The sequence below is a fragment of the Heptranchias perlo genome, chromosome 21 (assembly GCF_035084215.1).
Source record: "Heptranchias perlo isolate sHepPer1 chromosome 21, sHepPer1.hap1, whole genome shotgun sequence".
NCBI lineage: Eukaryota > Metazoa > Chordata > Chondrichthyes > Hexanchiformes > Hexanchidae > Heptranchias > Heptranchias perlo.
In genome coordinates, this window is record NC_090345.1 from 23,967,064 (window position 1) to 23,985,812 (window position 18,749).

The 18,749-nt window shown below is 42.8% G+C and overlaps 2 protein-coding genes across 11 annotated transcripts in view; one reads left to right on the forward strand and one right to left on the reverse strand.

The window, feature by feature from the left end:
- Positions 1 to 405, reverse strand: part of si:zfos-911d5.4 (uncharacterized) — a 154,203-nt gene extending 153,798 nt beyond the window's left edge. For 4 of the 5 annotated variants that reach the window (XR_010966690.1, XM_068002312.1, XM_068002316.1 and 1 more), the window contains exon 1: positions 211 to 405. The gene's annotated coding sequence lies outside the window, so the exon portion shown is untranslated. Of the gene's footprint in view, positions 1 to 206 lie in introns of all 5 variants that reach the window. The other variant, XM_068002314.1, reaches the window with a different exon arrangement.
- Positions 406 to 445: 40 nt separating this feature from the next.
- LOC137340303 (G-protein coupled receptor 26-like) overlaps positions 446 to 18,749 on the forward strand; it is a 420,507-nt gene continuing 402,203 nt past the window's right edge. For all 6 annotated transcript variants that reach the window (XR_010966760.1, XR_010966761.1, XR_010966764.1 and 3 more), the window contains exons 1-2: positions 446 to 527; positions 9,709 to 9,810. The gene's annotated coding sequence lies outside the window, so the exon portion shown is untranslated. The remainder of the gene's footprint in view (positions 528 to 9,708; positions 9,811 to 18,749) is intronic.

Genomic DNA, 18,749 nt, shown 5'->3' on the forward strand with positions numbered 1-18,749 from the left:
ACACTGGCTTCCTCTCGAGTATTCAATTCCATAAAATTTGCTGCTGCCATTAATCTTACAGCGCTCTGGATGTTTTTTTTGATAACATATCTGAAACACACACAACATTCATATTTCACTGCATGCCTTACAGCTGGCGGCTGCTAAGGAATAAACAAGTAAAATGGAAATAAAGCAGATCGGAAGAGAGAAAGAGACAGGCTTACTTACAACTCGGGCGACCTTTCAGTACCTGAGCACCGACTCCCTGACTGACAGCAGACGCCGCGCTCTCACCACATCACTGCACACAGAACGCCACGAATGAAGCTGCCCCCGGGAAGCGCTGCCGTGCAGTGCAGTGCAATGCAATGCCGGGCCGGGCCGGGCCAGCTGTCAGCTTCCATCCGCCATGTGCGCCGCGTGTAAACAAGGCACCACGTGCTTCACTCCGACAGTTGGGCAACAAAGGGCTGGCGCGCGCGTCACTGCGCCGCGCGCCCCGGGCACCCGAGTGTCAAACGGCACCTCTTGCGTTTTTGGAGCAGGCAAGTTTTGTTTTAGGGTTAACCTTGTTTTTTTAATGTGTGTATGTGATTGTGAAGGTTCTGAAGCCGTAACTAGCATTTCAGCTTGGCAAAAGCAAAATGCTGCGGATGCTGGAAATCTGAAATTAAAAACAGAAAATGCTGGAAATGCTCAGCAAGTCAGGCAACGTCTGTGGAGAAAGATGGGCTGACGAAAGGTCATCGACCTGAAACGTTAACTCTGCTTCTTTCTCCACAGATGCTGCCTGATTTGCTGAGTATTTCCAGCATTTTCTGTTTTTATTTCATCTAGGCAGCTTAGATTTACAGTGATGACAGCAGTTATGTATTGAAATCAGTGAGATAGCCTCTGCAAAACTTGTCGGGGGTCTGCAGAATTCAACAAAGAAGACATCTGGGCAAGAATTAGTCCTGCAGTTCCCTTCAAAATATTTTATACTCTGGGGCTGCTACTGTGAATGTGGAGCCATTTTTTGAAGCACAATTTCCTTTTAAAAAGATAATATCCTCCTTTTCGTCTGGTGCCAAGCAAGTGGAATGTCGGGGCAACTTTTAATAAATCGCAGTGGTACTCCCGAGGATCCACTATCTGCTGGAACAATTCTGGTTCCTGTCCCTCAGTTCATTTCAATCTACTTTGTTGAATAAAAAGCCGTTTCTTTTAACTATTCTAGTCTGCTGGCTCAGGCTGTATCCCACTGATGACATGTGCTGCCTGAGTTTATATGGCCTCTAGTTCTGTTCTGTTTAATATACCTAGACTTCCCTTGTCAATTGTACATTTTGGATTAATGTTGATGCACACTTCACTGTATGATTACCTCATCCAACTCAAGCATTGTATCCACTTCTTCCTGAGATCTAGTGCTCAGAATATCTGCTGTTTGCTTCAGATAATTTACTTCAATTTGAACCCACTTTAGTTGTTATGATTTTGGTTTTTCCCCAACCACACAGCCTTTCTCCTTTCCTCCATTTTGAAACATAACAGAGAGCAGTCTCCATTTAAAAAAATATAAAACACAAACACAAATTCAGCTATTTCTCATGCAGTGCATCTGTGACCTCCCTTATGCAGCAGTGCGAGATGTTGCACATATCGCCAGCAGAGGCCTGAAATGATCCTGAGCCGTAGAAGCTCAGCGCCACAGTTACCTTCACAGCCACAGGCAATGCTGTCCTTGCCCTGCTCTAAGGCCGCAGCAGTTAACAGATCTCTATCACGACCTCTGTGCTGAACCTCAGTCATCGGATGCAGTGCCCCTCGCTCATGTTGAGGTACGAGAATTGGTCCCGGAAGGCCCTCGTTGGATATGGCCTCCTGCTCAGTGCCCTGTACCTCCTCCACCTCGCAGCTTATCTGGTGTGTGTGGCCTCTCTGCATGTTCCCAGTCATGTTCAATGCCCAGCAGGAACCCAGCAACCCATGGTTGCCAGGAATGTTGTTAACCATGGTTATAACTTTCCGAACCATAAGGCAGTACCTGCCAAACCACTCTCAAATGTACTCTCGCAACTCTCAGTAAGCATAGGGAGCTTCAAAAAACACTTGCTATTCCACCAGCATGGTCCCTTTAAATAGAGCTGGTGTGGGGTCCTTCAGGCCATCTAAGATATGTTCAGGTGTGCATGGTTAAGACTGTGCATTGAGTTGAGCGTTAAGTTCCAAAATAGTGTCTATCACTTTAAATCAGTGTTGCACACTGATTGCACGCATTTTTCCCTACTTTACATACTGCTGGCGTTCGCTCTCTGCGCATACACTAATACCTATACCAAGATGGCATCCGGCGCACATCACACTGGAAACGTTCGTGTGCAGCCAATCTTGGCACTTTGAGAGGCCACATAGTGCCAAAACAACAGGTGCTACACGGCCCAATTTCTAGCCCATGGTCTACACATGTAATTAATTAATTTGCAGAACCTCAAAACTTTATAATTCCTTGCCTTACCCTCAGTTGTTCTTTCCTTTTACAATCTTTAGACCTTTAAAGCCCAAGTTTAGTGTTATCTACACACTATTTCCTGATTCACCTCTCTTTTTGATTCTTTTAAACTCTTGTTGGTGGCATCCTTCACTATGGATTGTGGCTCTTCATCTTATGTTTCTCAATACATGTTAAAAATTGCTGCTTTAGGTCTTTTTTTACCCTGAGATAGTCAAAACTAAGTAAACTTAAAAGTCCACTGCAATCAAGAAATCCCTGCATTATTTGCACAATTTTTCAAACAGCAGAAACAGGTATGCTGAACTTATCAACCCACTAATTGAACTGATGGCTAAGGATGAGCATTAAAGACCACATTTACCAAATGTTAAGTATTCAGCTGCAGATGCAAATATTCTGTGTGTGTGAAGAGTAACTTTCAAAGCAGGAACATAAGATTACTTTTGTAATCAGTTTATTAAATCTGTTGGCAAAAAGAAATATCAAGCAGAGCACAAGGAATCAACACCATTGCAATCAACACCATAGCCAATTATAATGACAAGCAGAAAATAACAGGGTTAACTTTCCAAGAAAAGGGATTTCAAACATTCTTTGGTGATATCGTTTTGTTGATTGTAGTTATGTGGTGATATATATATAGAACTCAGAATAAGAGGTTTTGAAATAATTACCCATATTATTATGCAGGTTTCGATTAATTAAATCGTGACACATAAATCATATGAAGGAGCTGTAAGGTCAAGATAGTGATGGCATAATTAGCGATGAAAGGTTGGTGCCAAGAGGAATGCTTTCTGAGATGCTTTTCCACATATGTTGTTTAGTTCACTAGTTTGCTGTGATTTCCTCTACAGCTCACACTGACACGGCATCTCAAATGAACATAAAGAGGCAATTCTCCCTGGCTCAACTCCACAAGGGCATCTATACATGGGCTATATAGACAGCACGATAGTGTGGCTTATCTCAGTATTATCCCTATTTCTGTACATAAATAATTTGAAATTGAAGCATCTAAATGCTTTGTTTTCTGCCCAACTGATAGCCTAATTATATTACAGTTTTTGCTTTGTTGTAATCCCCTATACCAGCAGTACAACTGGGAAGGAAAGTAACCACACTGCTTTTTGAATTGGTGAGAGAAAGCACCTAATTGAAGTAACGTCATACAGCTTTAGCTTTGCGTTGGCTATAGTACAACTGCAACTGGTGCAAAGCAACTTTTTTGATTAATTTTTAAACTTTTTATGTTAGCAAAGAGCCAATAGGACAGTTGAGTCAATGGTAACATTAAAATTGAATCGCTATTTGAATGCTGGTTAGTGGAGCTCTGCACATGTGTATGAGCTTGCCCAATTATTTGAAGCTGACTAGAGAATGATACAAAACCTGCTTATCACTTAGCACTGCCAGTTCCACATCACTGTAAGCAGCTACCAGTTTCAAACCAGCGCCTGTAGTATAATGGCGCCATAAGGCATTTTAAATTAAAGACATCTCCGGAGTGCTTATCTTCTGCATTTTTCAGCAGCAAGGTCCATGTGAATCAATAATTTTATAAATTGTAATTTTTAAAGGAAAAATGTGACAATTTGGTGCTCCAAAAAATTAATTATGCTTAACTGTGCAGATCTGATTCCAAAATGGCAGCCCTGGCAATATTTAGAGGCCAATAAAATAGATTTAAAAATACTGTATGCAAATCATGCATTTAAACATGTTGTTTAGGCAGGATCTGGTTTTCAAATAACTAAAGCTTTTGTAATTTTAATTATTACAAATAGTTATTTTAACAGTACAGTGGAATTCAGTTCCACTTCAGCTGAAAGAGCAAATACAAGGCATCTCTGCACATTCTTGAATTATGACAGAGTTTAACTAATCTTTGTGACCTACGCTATTGATCACGCCAGTGATTCACATTCCTTGTACAGGACACAATTATAATGATTGATAATAAAGTCAATGTGTTGGTTGTAATAATATTGATAAATAAACTCCTTCATCACTTGCTGTCAGACTGATAAAAAGTTATTTTATCAGATTCTTTGCAGGTAATTTACTGATTTCTAAAATTTTCTAATTGCCAGGAACTTTAGCCTAGATTTTCTGCTCTCGGCCACATGGCGTAAATCAGTTGGTCAGTCATGAAAAATAGGCGGGGATTCATTCTACTGGAGCACCACCCACTTTAGCAGGCAACACATTTTCCAACATTATTTCCTTCAGGTGGATAAAATAGCTGCGCATTTTTGGGTGTTGTCTTAAGTGTCTGCTACGGCTCAATGGTAGCCCTCTTGCCTTCTGAGTTAGAAGGTTGTGGGTTCAAGTCCTACTCTTGAGACAGGCCAACACCTTAATGCACTACTGCGGGAGTGCTACACTGTTGGAGGCGCCGCCTTTTGGATGAGATGTTAAACTGAGGCCCCTTCTGATTTCTCAGGTGTATGTAAAAGATCCCATGACACTATTTAAAGAAGAGCAGGGGAGTTCTCCCCTGGTTTCTTGGCCAATATTTATCCCTCAATCAACATCACTAAAACAGATTATCTGGTCGTTATTGACTGCTGTGTTTTCCTACATTACAACAGGGACTGCACTTCAAAAAAGTACTTAATTGGCTGTGAAGCACTTTGGGATGTCTTGAGGTCATGAAAGGTACTTTTTAATTGTAAGTTCTTTCTTTCCTCTTTCTTGCTGTCATGCAAATGAAGCAGTGATATCATGGTGACATCATACATCCAATTTTCCATTATTTCTGGCTAATTTGCGCCCAATCATAGTCTCATCTGGATAAAATGGACATTCAGGTTTATTAAGTGCTACAAAAAAGGCATAAGGGAATGTATACCCTTGGGGTATATTTTTGTCTTTATCGCCTGGGTATTAAGCATTGCCTGGGGCAGAGCACAGAAAGGAAAATCTGGCAGGGAGGATTGCGCGTCCCTTAAAGATTATCCTTTCATTAATTGCAATGGAAGGAAAATCTGGCAGATTCTGTGACTGGTGCGTGATCCTCCCCACCGAATTTTTCTTCTGCATTCCACCCAAGCAATGCGTAACGTCCAGGCTGTAAAGACAAAAAATCTACCCCCTTATTTCCGAAACAATTTTGGTAATTTTTTTGTTTGTTTTGCAGTTGTCAATTACTTGCCCATCAGCTTTTACATCATTTGCTGTTGGGCTATCGTTTAACTGCCTTCCTCTCAGACAGCGCACAATGGGTTTCCCGTTTGGAATTACCCTGCTCTTTGCTTTTTGGAAGAATAAAAGAAGGAACAATGGAGAGTTGTCAAGCTGGTCAGGCAGCACTGGAGGTGCCCAACACTCACCCACAGGTACTCCCTTACCTGGATATACAGGCAGAGCTGCTTATACCTCCAGTTGTCTGAAGAGTAGTGCTTGCAGAGAGATCACTTTACAAAGCTTTTTTTTAATTTCAAAATATACTTTATTCCATAAAATTTAAAGATACGCACAGTCTACGCACAGTTAAGACCATAAGACCATAAGAGATAGGAGCAGGAGTATGCCATTCAGCCTCTCGAGCCTGCACTGCCATTCAATGAGATCATGGCTGATCTGATTTTTACCTCAACTCCACTTTCCCGCCTTTTCCCCATATCCTTTCACTCCCTTGCTGATCAAAAATTTGTCTAACTCAGCCTTGAATGTATTCAATGACTCAGCCTCCACAGCTTTTTGGGGTAAAGAATTCCAAAGATTCACAACCCTCTGGGAGAAGAAATTCCTCCTCATTTCCATCTTACACGGGCGACCCCTTATTCTGATACTATGCCCCCTAGTTTTAGATTCCCCCATGAGGGGTAACATCCTCTCAGCATCTACCCTATCGAGTCCCCTCAGAATCTTGTATGTTTCAATAAGATCTCCTCTCGTTCTTCTAAACTCCAATGAGTATAGACCCAACCTTTCCTCATAAGACAACCCTTCCATACCCGGAATCAACCAGTTCAAAAAAAGGGCACAAAATGCAGCACAGCAGTTGAAAACAATGCAATACAAATCGTATACACTATGATCTTATTGTTACAGTTTTAAAACACAGTACATATTTTCTAATACATTCTGGACAATACAGGGTGAGGTGGCTTTATACGGTGGCCTTTCCCCTTGGAGCCTTTGCGAAGGTCGCACCTCACTTCAGTGCGTCCCACAGCACGTACTCTTTGACCTTCGAGTGTGCCAGTCGGCAACACTCAGTCGTGGACAGCTCCTTCAGCTGGAAGACCAGCATATTTCGGGCGGGCCATAGGGCCTCCTTCAACGAGTTGATGGTCTTCCAGCCGCAGGTGATATCTGTCTCGGCGTGCGTCCCAGGGAACAGTCCGTAGAGCACAGCGTCCTGTGTTACCGAACTGTTTGGGATGAACTGGGACAGATACCAATGCATCTCTCTCCACACCCTCTGTGCAAAGGGGCAGCCCATCAGGAGGTGGACGACGGTTTCCGCCCTGCCACAGTCTCGAGGGCAGCTCGTGGAGGCGCTGAGGTTCCGTGCATGTTGGAAGGACCGCACTGGGAGGGCCTTTCTCACCACCATCCAGGCTACATCCTGGTGCCTGTTGATCAGTTCTGGCAACGAGATGTTCTGTCAAATGGCATCGACGGTCTGGTCGGGAAAGAAACCGATTGAGTCCACCCTCGCTATTTCTTGCAGGACTTTTAGAACGTTTCGTCTCGACCGCTGTCTGATGGCCTTGTGGTCGAAGAGGTTCCTCCTTAGGAAGTTCTTCACCTGGGACAGGTGGGGAGGAGGGAGGGACGGCCCAGCCGGACGGGACGTCCTGCACCTGCTCGGCCAGCCTGGCCAGACCCAGCCATCTCAGTGTGTTGGACAGGTAGAAACTCAGCACGTAATGACATTTGGTGTTTGCGTACTGGGGCTGTACACATATCCTGAGGCAGCCATACACAAAGGTGGCCATCAGGATCAGAGCGGCGTTGGGAACGCTCTTCCCCCCATTGCCTGGGGCTTGTACATGGTGGTCCTGTGGACGCGTTCTACCTTGAACCTCCAGACAAAGTGGAAGATAGCTCGGGTGACTGTGACAGTGGAGTTGAGGGGAATGGGCCAGGTCCTGGTCACGGAGAGCAACACTGGGAATACCTCACACCTTATCACCAGGTTTGTGTTTGTTCTGGAGAGGGATTGCCCCACCCACATACCAAACTTCTGTTTGGTCTTGGCGATCTGCTCCTCCCAGTCCTTTGTGCAGGTCATGGGTCCCCCAAGCCAGATCCCCAGCCCCTTCAGGTAGTCAGACCTGACGCTGAAGGGGACAAGGGACAAAGAACATGGCCTCGCTTTTACTTTGGTTTACTCTAGCCCCCGAGGCCAGCTCAAAACCGTCGCAGATGCCCATTAGTGTGTGTACCGACCATCAATCGGAGCAAAAGACGGTGACATTGTCCATGTACAGGGAGGCCTTACATGAGAGCCTCTGCTGCCTGGGATCATCACCACCGCCCCCGCGCCCCCCCCCACCCCAATACCTGCATGCTTTCTGATAGACATGGCAAACGGCTCGATACAACATACAAACAAGACCGTGGAGAGAGGACAGCCCTGCCTGACTCCAGATCTGATCGGAAAGCTCTCTGACTCCCACCCATTGATTAGGACTGCACTACGGAGTCTACGTAGAACAGTCAGATCCAATCGCAGATTCCCTCCCCAGAACCCATTTTGGAGAGCACATCCATCATGTATGTGTGGAATATTCTGTCAAAGGCCTTCTCCTGGTCCAGGCTGATGAGGCAAGTGTTCACCCCCTCTGTCCTGCATATAGGCGATCGTATCCCTGACCTGCGCAAGGCTGTAAGAAATCTTCCTGCCGGGTACAGTACAGGTCGGATCTGGGTGGATCACCCACTCCAGAGCAGACTTAAGCATGTTGGCATTGGCCACAGCCAGAATCTTGTAGTTGACATTTAGCAAGGAAATGGGTCGCCAATTTTAGATTTTTTCCCTCTCCCTCTTCCGCCTGTAGATGGGGATGACGATGCCTTTCCTCATGGACTCTGACATGCTGCCTACCTGCAGCATACTCCCATACACTTCCAGTAAGTCTGGGCCTATCCAGTCCCACAGAGCAAGCTGTTACTAAGTTATGCCACAAGCTGCAATCAGACCTACAGGCAACCAATGCCACAGGCACTGCATTGCCAGTGCCTGTTAAGGTCACAACTGCTCTGAAAGTTTATGGTCATTCAAGGCTGTCACTGGGGACATTAACAACATTAGTCAATCAACTATGCACAGATACATTAATTAATCACAAATCCATTGTTTGCTAGAGCAAGCAATTTCACCCACTTCCCCATTGGCGGCATCATGACAAGGCACTGCAATTTTATTGTGGCAAGATCCCAGAAGGTCTGAGGAGTCATCGATTGCACCTAAGTGGTAGTGCCTGCTACCTTGATCAAAACCACCACCTACTTCAACAAATGCGCAGCTCATTTGCGACAAGCAGCACCACATTATGCAAGAAAATACTTGTTTCCCTGGCAACTGCCTCAATCGATTGATTTAAAAGCAATCCAGTATGTCAGTAGTCCTACACCCTGAAAGGAAAGTCTGGGGTGGCTCCTAGGAAATTAAGGTTATTCTTTGGTCAATTACACTATGCACATCCCAGAAAATGAGCATCAGAACATTGAGGTCCAGGCAGCCACCAAAGTAATAATTGAACACGTGATTAGGATATTGAAGGCACACTTCAGATGCCTGGATCATGGTTATGTACAGCATGCTACACAACTTTGCTTTATGAAGAGGCCTCATCATGGAGGCCCCAAGAACGGCAGGCGGATCATCCTGAGGAGCAGCAACAGCCTGAAGGGGATGTGGAGAAGTATCTATTGCCTTCTCTAAGAGACATTTGTGCCATTCTCCTAAAGGAGATCTTCTCTTAACGTTGCCATCTGGCCACTGCATTAACTCTTCCCTCCACAAAAATGTCGTCATCTGCAGCTCCTCTGTGCCCAGCAACTCATTAACCTCTCTGTTGATGGTACCTAATGTAAGCAACTTCCAAATTGTTCCAAAAGCAAAGTCTGTACACATAACGGTCGCGGCATAATAAGTTTATTGTCAACCCATACTGTGTGTATATGCCTAGTGCTTCTTACCACTGTGCTTCCTTATGATACCAATGTATGAAGTATGAATTCTTAACCCAATCTCGTGCTTCTCCTAGGTGTTACCTGGGTGGCGTGAGTATGTAAGATGGCTGGTTGCTGCAATCCTAGGACTGAGGAGACCTTGCCTCATGGCAGCTAAGTTCAGAGTCAGACCTGCTGTAAGTTGAACTTCTTGTGTCACTACATGGGCAATCTGGACCTTCCTTCTTTCTGCCACTTAGACAGGAATCAGAGGAGGTTAGGCGAGGACATGCATGCGCTACTATCCTGAGAGGCAGTACTGGTCTGTGGGAAAATGTATCCAATGGCTCCAATTAGATCAGTGTTAAACTGGCTCAAATGCTCATCTGTACCCACTATCAGATAGGCAAATCACGATCTAATACTCAATGTTGTAGTATGTATTGTCTACTGCAGATAAGTCTACATTTTTTTGTTTTATATTGAGCAATAATCAAGGAATGGTACATATGCACCAAGTTACATTACTTATACAAAACACCAGAAAGAAAAGTACTTTATGATTTTGTGAACAGAAGTAATGTACAATGTATCTTACACTAGGTAGTTTATTCAGATGTATATATAATCATAAAATTCTACAGTACATTCTTACATTGTCTTAAAAATCTTGGTCATAATTAATCTATGATTTTTATTTGCAGCCATTTATTAGACACATAACTGTTAATTAGTACATTATGTAGAGGGCATATTTCAAAGCTCAGTTAAATTCTAGACATCCTGCAAAAGTTAAGCTCATTTTATATGCTATAATGTTTCTTGCAATAACCATATCTCAGTCCTTATTGAGCATTTTGGTACTGATTTAAGATCTAACTGTGAAGGAAGTTGGAAAATTAAGGAAAAATAGTTTTTGTTTAATCACCACTTGGCACATCTACTCTAATGCAAAGTATCTGTGCTCTCTCATGGCATCATTCTAATTAATTATTAATCCAGAACTGTTGATATATTGTCAGCCATGTACATACATTTTATGAAAATGAGTTTTACAGTAGACTGGGATTTATAACAAACCTTGGCATATGCTGCTAATTCACGTAGACAGTCCTGTCAGTTTGGGTTCATAAATAATTGACAAACAGGGCTTGGAGTTCAGCTAGTGTTAGTGCTTCAGCTGTTTAATTTTTGCAGTGTAATGGATGAATATTTGTTTATAATTTGTGTACACGGACCTGATGTCAAGTCCCCTGTCTAATTTGCATAGTTATATTGAGATGGTATAAGTGTAATGAGTGTATGAAGATGATGAATTGTTTTCTGCTCTGCGTGCCACCATTTGGCACAGTGTGTAAATGTTTGATTAGTTTTGAATGGATTACTGATAGCTTATCCAGTTCAGGGGTTAAAGTGAGCATAGCCTTGCTCCCAGAGCTTTCATAATCCCCCTTGTGACATCCTTCAATATAGACTACAGTGCACTGTATTTGAATGAAGAAACCAAAATGCTAAGGGTGCTTGGTAAATTAGATTGGAAAAGTAACCATAATCACCTTCCCTGTGAAACATGCAAAATCAGCTCCCATTTAGAAGGATTTGGTCTATGTGGTAAATCCGTAGGCAAAAATAATAGCCCATCATTCTATGTCCATAGCAATGTAAAACATCAGGTTTTACATTAGGAGTAAACATTTGAATATTTTCCAGGTAGCAGCACCCATGCAAATGGAAAAATTCCTCTACTGGCAATGCACCATTCTACAAGCACTACGCAATGGTACTGTACACTGCTAGGAATACAATAGTGCCACTTTTCTTCTTTTATTTTGCCAAGTCCATATTAGCATGAACAAAGTAAAGAAAAGAATAGGAGCATAGGAACAAGAGTAGGCCATTCAGCCCCTGGAGCTTGTTTCTAATACAGTTGATTCAATTATTTACAGTGCTGGATTATACAGTGAGATCATCTTTCATTTATTTTGTTTAAACTGTGGTCTGAAGGAAGCACAATGCAACAAAAACACACGGTCGGATTCATAGACAAAGACTAAAAGCCATGCAAATAGGATCATTGGTAATTGTAGTAATCTTCTACCACTGGAGTCACTCAGATAATCATTGTTAACAAAATGTTATACCATGGGTGCTTCGTTGTTTATTAACAATGTCAGCCTGGTACACTATTTGAGGCCCGAAAAATATTTGTCAATCTAATTCAGCATAGAAAGACATTTAGGCCAAGATTCTGCTCTTCAGAGTAGAGTTCCGAAATGGCAGGACTTCCACCCGTCCCTCCAAATCTGCTTCAACCCTGGCTCATTTACCTGGGTCGGGGCCCATTTGTGATGCACAGTGGGATCCTGGAAGGATCCTGCCACCAAGCGGGAATCTGCCAGTGCCAAGAGAAGGATCTTGATGGTGCTACAGTGGGGACATGGCTGCAGCACCAGATGAGTCAACAAGGGATCTTAAAAGGCAGAAGTGTTCTGAAGATTAGAGGCAATGTCCCACTGAAGGCCTCTACAGATGGATTAGAGGGAGAGAAGACCATTATTGCCATTTCTCTTGGTCTAATGCCAACTTCTCCATGACAGCTCAGGGGAGCAGCAGTAACACAGGTGGACAGCAGACAAAGCTGCTGGGGACCTGGGCCATGCCCCACACTACCATTTACATGTGGCGGGCTGGGAAGGAGAGGCCAGGTGCGCTCCTGATCAGAGTGGGGGAGAAGAAAATACATGAGGTGACAATAGGCGTCACTACTCACATTTTCCTTTATTCTTTGCGGCTATCCAGCTCGATTTCAGGCTGGACCACAGAGAGAATCTGCCTGTACTCGTCTTAAGGAAAGTGGAATTTTGCCTTTGCTGTTTTAAGATGTCATTCAAGATAAGTTAACATTATTATACGCAGAAAAAAGAGTTGATATGTTCAGGTGCTTTTACATGGGGGGTGATACAGTGAAGAGTTAACGTGGTTATAAATGGAGCAGAGAAAAGTAATGTGTGCCTATGGTTATACAAGGAGAGGGTGCAATAATATGTAAGTATGGTTATAAATGGAGAAGGGTGCGGTAATATATTTATTTGGTTATAAATGGAAGAGGCTACAATGATGTGTTATAAATGTAAGGAGTCGCACAACACCAGGTTATAGTCCAACAGCTTTATTTGAAATCACAAGCTTTCGGAGCTTTGCTCCTTCGTCAGGTGTTGTACGACTCCTTACATTTGTCCACCCCAGTCCATCATTGGCATCTCCACATCTTGGGTGTTATAAATGGAGGAGGGTACAATTATTTGTTAGTCGTCATAAATGGCGGAGGCTACAGTGATGTGTCAGTTTAGTTATAAATGGAGGAAGATACAATGGTTTGTTAGTCTAGTTATAAACGGAGGAAGATACAGAGATTAGTTAGTCTAGTTATAAATGGAGGAGGGTGCAGTGATTTGTTAGTCCAGTTATAAATGGAGGCGGGTTCAGTGATTTCTTAGTCAAGTTATAATTTGAGGAGTGTATAGTGATTTGTTAGTTTAGTTTTAAATGGTGGAGGATACAGTGATTTGTTAGTCTAGTTATAAATGGCGGAGGATACAGTGATTTGTTAGGCTAGTTATAAATGGTGGAGGATACAGTGATTTATTAGTCTAGTTATAAATGGAGGAAGATACAGTGATGTGTTTGTATGGATATACATGATTGAAAATCAGCAATGTGAAGATATTATCATGTCATTGATCACAAATTATCCTGTAAGTGATTTATCTGATTTTCATTAAAAAAAACTAAGGTGAACTGTACAAGTTCACACTTGGAAAGGGGCTGAGCTTCCTGCTTCTGCACCTGGATACATTAGCTAGCCATGGGCAAAGCACAAAGAGGGAAATAGGACAGGGAAGATTGTACACCCATGAGGGAACTTGCCTGATTTTCCATCCATTTAAATCGATAGGCAGAAAACCAGGCAGTTTACCCTAAAGGTCAGCAATCCTCCTCAATGATTTTCATCCATGCACTGGGCCCAGGTGATACAATACGCCCTGGTGCAGGAAAAGTTTACTGCAACATGAACGTGTCACGATCCCTAAAATAGCAGTTCCATAGTAGAATTTTTGGGGCAAAATATTCTTGATCTAGTAACTGAGCATAGCTGAAGGTTTCCTAATACATAACAACTTCAATTTAGGACATACTGTTTGTACCTCTCTAAAATATGCACACGCTTTAACATCTGGTGCGTTGGTAATATCAGTGTTCACAAACCACATGCAGTCTTTGCACAGTTTTCGGACACCATCTTACAACATTCAATAAAACTGCTGATTTTCTGTTCATTCCTAGTTCTGAATGTCAGAAGGCACAGTTAAAGAAATGAATAGAATCATTTTTTTACTCAATTCTGTAAGTTTATTTTCAGATGGGAATCTTTACCTAGCCCTCAATCAATGCCATCCTGATTTGGCAGCTAGGAGTTATGCCAAAGCAAAATATTTTGAATTTCTCCCTCCTTCATCAAGAGATACAGGCCTAGAAATTGGACCCCACTCTGCCTGTATCTTGGGCACAAAACACGAGCAAAAAGCACTAATTTCACAGTGCTGGGTTGGACGATATTCAGGCATCCCTGGCAGTTGCCAAAAACAGGCATTAGGCCCCTTGCATATGTTAATGAGGGGCCTTCGCCTGTTTCAGGACCCATTCCGAAAATTGGTTTGCGCTGAGACGAGCCTGATCTGCTCAGTTTTTTAGGTGCTTCAGCTGCCCAACTGGCAGTACATAATGGGACCACTGGAGGCCGCCAACAAAAAGGTACATTTTAAAAAAGATTTACCTGCACGTGGAGCCGGGAGGAGCAGAAGTGCTCATCCCTGCTCCACAGTACTTCTGCGAGCTGCTGCCGGCCTGTGATAGGCCCCCTCTTGTTCTCCTCCCCCCTCTTCCAGGGCTTACCCGAAGGCCACTGCCAGCGAGGCAGCCAGCCCACAGTGGAGAGTCTCAAACCGGCGAGCTGCCTCTGGAGCTGCGACATGCAGCTCACTGCAGTTATTAAGATGTGGCCCGAGGCCCAATTTCAGGTGAGCCTCGGGCCTCTGGCTTCTGACATACAATGGGAGCACGCCAATCATTTTGCGCCTGAAAATGAGCCAAAACCAATTTCTAGGCCACTCTTCCTCAGATTACTCTTACTGAGATGATGAGCTATCCGCATCAGCAATTATAAAGAGGCGTTGAAAGCCACATCCCACCACTCCATGATGCATCACTTCAAACGGTTAACGTCTTTTGGATGACACGTTAAACTTAGGCCCCGTCTACCCTCTCAGGTGGACTTAAAAGATCCCATGGCACTATTTCGAAGAAGGGCATGGGAGTTCTCCCCGATGTCCTGGCCATTATTTATCACTCAACCAACACCTAAAACAGATTATCTGGTCATTATCACATATGCATAAATTGGCTGCTGCATTTCCTACATTACAACAATGACTACATTTCAAAAGTACTTCATTGGCTGTAAAGCACTTTGGAACATTCTGAGGTCGTGAAAGGTGCTTTGTAAAGTTCTTTCTTTACTGAGTTGCTTCATGATTCCAGGCCGCCGATGAAATGGAGAATCCTTCACAAGCATGAACTAATGAATTCAGTTCCATTTACTGTATAAATGCAAGTCTTTCTTTCTTGTTTTCACATCACTATTTATCTAGGAACAGACAGTGGCATTTTCCATTAATCCACACACTACTTAATCTAATATGAAAAGTAGAATTATTATTCTTGCTACAATGTGTGGGGTGGGCAGAAGAAACACCCATCCCGCTGGATTGCGATTACCAGCTTGATGTAAATTCCACCACAAACTCCGACCTCCGCACCAGGGAATGGAATTTCTGGGATGTTGTGTATTTCCAGTATTTTCTGTTTCGATTTTGATTGAAAACCTGGTGGACCTTAATTAAAGTTTCTGAATTTGCTAAAGATCAAGGGGGAGAAATTCCATGCACAGCTGCCCATTTTTCCAGCATAAGACCTCTGAATTTTGGGCCATGATCTGCTGCACCAGAACCTCTCTGTAAGTGCACTGGACGCCATGGGGGTGATTTTAAACCTTTAACAACGGGGGGTGGGAGGTGGGTGGGAGTTGAAAATAGTTGTTTTCTGGCGTCGCAACTGCAAAATTTTCAGACTTTGCATTCCCAGTGGCAAGCCTGTACTCTTACACGCCGACTTTAAACCCAGAAATAAAGCTGAGTTGCAGTCGCGACCCAAAAAATAACTATTTTCAACACCCACCCTCCTCCAACCCACCCATTCTTGGGGTTTAAAATCACCCCCCATATTTTAGTTGTTCAGGGCGCCTGCTTGAAACAGGCTCCTTAAGTATGCAAATGAGGGTCCTATGCTGGTTGTAGGATCCTGAATGCAAAATTCAGGTACATATGGGCGGAAAGCTTGTGCTGCGAATGCTCCACCTAGTTGTACCAGGTGTTGAGTAGCCTAATCAGCAATCCTTAAAAGGACCACTGGAGACCGCTCAAAAATAGGCCCATGAAATTTTTCACTTTTTATTTTTGCAGAAAGGAAATTCTTTTAATCCACATTACTTTTCAGCTCCCTCAGCAATTAGATAATTGGGATAAGTGCTGCTCCTAGGTGTATGCCAGCAGTGCATATTGCAAAATTGTGCGCTCCCAGTCTACGATTTTCTGTCTAATTGAAGTTAATGGATGGAAAATCAGAGGCTGTAAGTGCGCAGTTTTGTGATATGTTCTCTGGGCATGTACCAAGGATCGGTGCTTTGCAATTTTTACTCCTTTGTGTCCATTTTTGGACAGCCTACTTAAGGAAAGATAGTAAGGTCATGTAGATGGTAGATAAGACATTTACTGGGTGATACCAGGGACGAGAGTGTTTGGTTATGAGGAGAGACTTGAGACACTGGGACTCTTTTTATTAAAGCAGAGAAATCTGAGAGCGGTGTCCAGAATTATGAAGGTTTTGATAAAGTAAATTGGGAATAGCTATTTCCACTCATTGGTGAGTCAGTAACTAGAGGGCATAAATTTCAGGTCATCAAAAGAAGGAGAGGTTGGGAGTTTTTTTTTTACTTAGTGGGTTGTTAGGACATGGAATGCCCTACCAGAAATATTGGTGGAAGCAAAATTCATAACAATAGCTTTTAAAGAGGAAATAGATAAATATTTGTAAAAGACAAATTTAGAAGGGGATGGGGAAAGGGCAATAGACTGGGACTAATGCTTTCAGCGAGCTGGCACAGATGTGAGGTGTAGTCTCCTTCTGCGCTATAAAATTCTGGGCTTTTATCCTTCCCCACTCATTTGCATCACGTTGCCATATATTTTCCTGACCGTCAACATCTCCATTGTCATTGCCAATGATTTTGAGCAAGTGGCTAACGGCAGTGTTTTTGAAGCGTAGGACTGTACAAATGCTCACCCTGCATCAAGAGTGGGTGCTCCATTTCAGTACAATTCTCCAGCTAGCAGCCTCATCAAGAGCTTGTGAAATTCAGCTAAGAACAGTTTGAATGTCCATTGAAGCTGGAATTTAAACTTGCCAACCTTTGGGTTGGGAACCAAACATTTACTCGAGAGAGTGTCTAGCCATCACTGGAAAAGTCTATTTAGTATTGTCTGGCTTTTGTCTCTAGCTACCTTTTCTCCCCGTTATGGTGGATGTTGTAAATCTGTATTACAGCCATGAAAAATTGTTCTCCAAGTGCAACAAGGCTTGACAGGCTGAAAGACCAAAGGATCCTCAGCATTTTAATCAACCCATTCTCTTGATGACAGAGTGCCTAGTATTTCCTTGTTGAAAAGCTGGCACTTATAAATCACTGAAAACTTTCTCAAGACAGCTGCTAGAGATACATAAGATTAGATGAACCAAACAAGTATAATCACAACAGCATAAAACTCTCAGCATTATGTCTGCTACATGTGGCCCTGAGTGTTACTGGCATACCTGGTACAATTTGCACGTGTATGAAAGCTGGCATAATTGGCAGGTAGCAAAACTGGAATGAGGCAGGTATGCCTCTTCCAAACTGTATAACAGGTAATATTCAACTTTGTCAAAATCCTTGGTATAAATAATCTTTGTATATCAGAGTGGAGGAAAACTGAAAATTATTGTTAATCGCAGTTTATTGTCCACTTCAGGCAATCCAGAAATTTCTCAAATGAAGCAATAACAAATACGCTGCCTATAATTGTGGTATTTCCCACCAATATTCTATTGCATTCTCTAACTGATTGGATGACAAATGATCAAAAGATTTATTTGTTATACTTCTGCATCACTTTTATGCTTAAGCATCAGGGTGAAAAAAAATCAATACAGATTAAATATTGCCAATGTTTTACTCCCAAGAAAGTCTTGGGAGTGATGGTACAGTCAATATTTTATCTCACTCTGTGTGATGTTCTCATGTGCACTGAAGATCAGTATTTGTACTATATGAAAACTACAATTTTAAATAAATTGGGTCTCTGTTCTATATACTTTTTTAACAAAAAATCTCGACAGCAGAGATAGATTTAATAGATTTAGTGCTGGCAGCTACTGAATCGAGTTCCAACGCTCTATTGAACTGTATTTTGTCAGCATTGTGTACAGTTCCATTGCTTGTATGGCAATCATGTTAGTGATTATATGGGTAATGAAACACGTGCCTCTTTGTCTGTGCAGCTGATTAATCTCCTTTCTATTTAGCCTTGATTTATGGTACTCAACTGTTGAGGTGAACACAAGCCCATCAGTTCCACAGCCTATTACTGCTGCCATGACTGCTCTATGCCTGCAAGGCTGGAACCATTTCTTGACAGCCCAGCTTCCCACTACATTCCCTCCAATCTGTTTTGCTTCCTGGAGTGACCTTTCATACAGTAAAATACATTAGTTGAACAGCACGGTCTCATTAAAAGAGTGAATTAACCATGGAGTCTTTTTAACCAAATGACAGCTAGAGGACTGAGTGCTAATAGCTGCGGGCGGTGAGAAACTTAACTCATGAATCAGACTGTTAATACTGCGTAATGCCTGCAGCATATAGGCCACTGCACTCTCTGCTTGCACTCATAAGAAGAAAAGCTCATTACTTTCCTCCTGATGG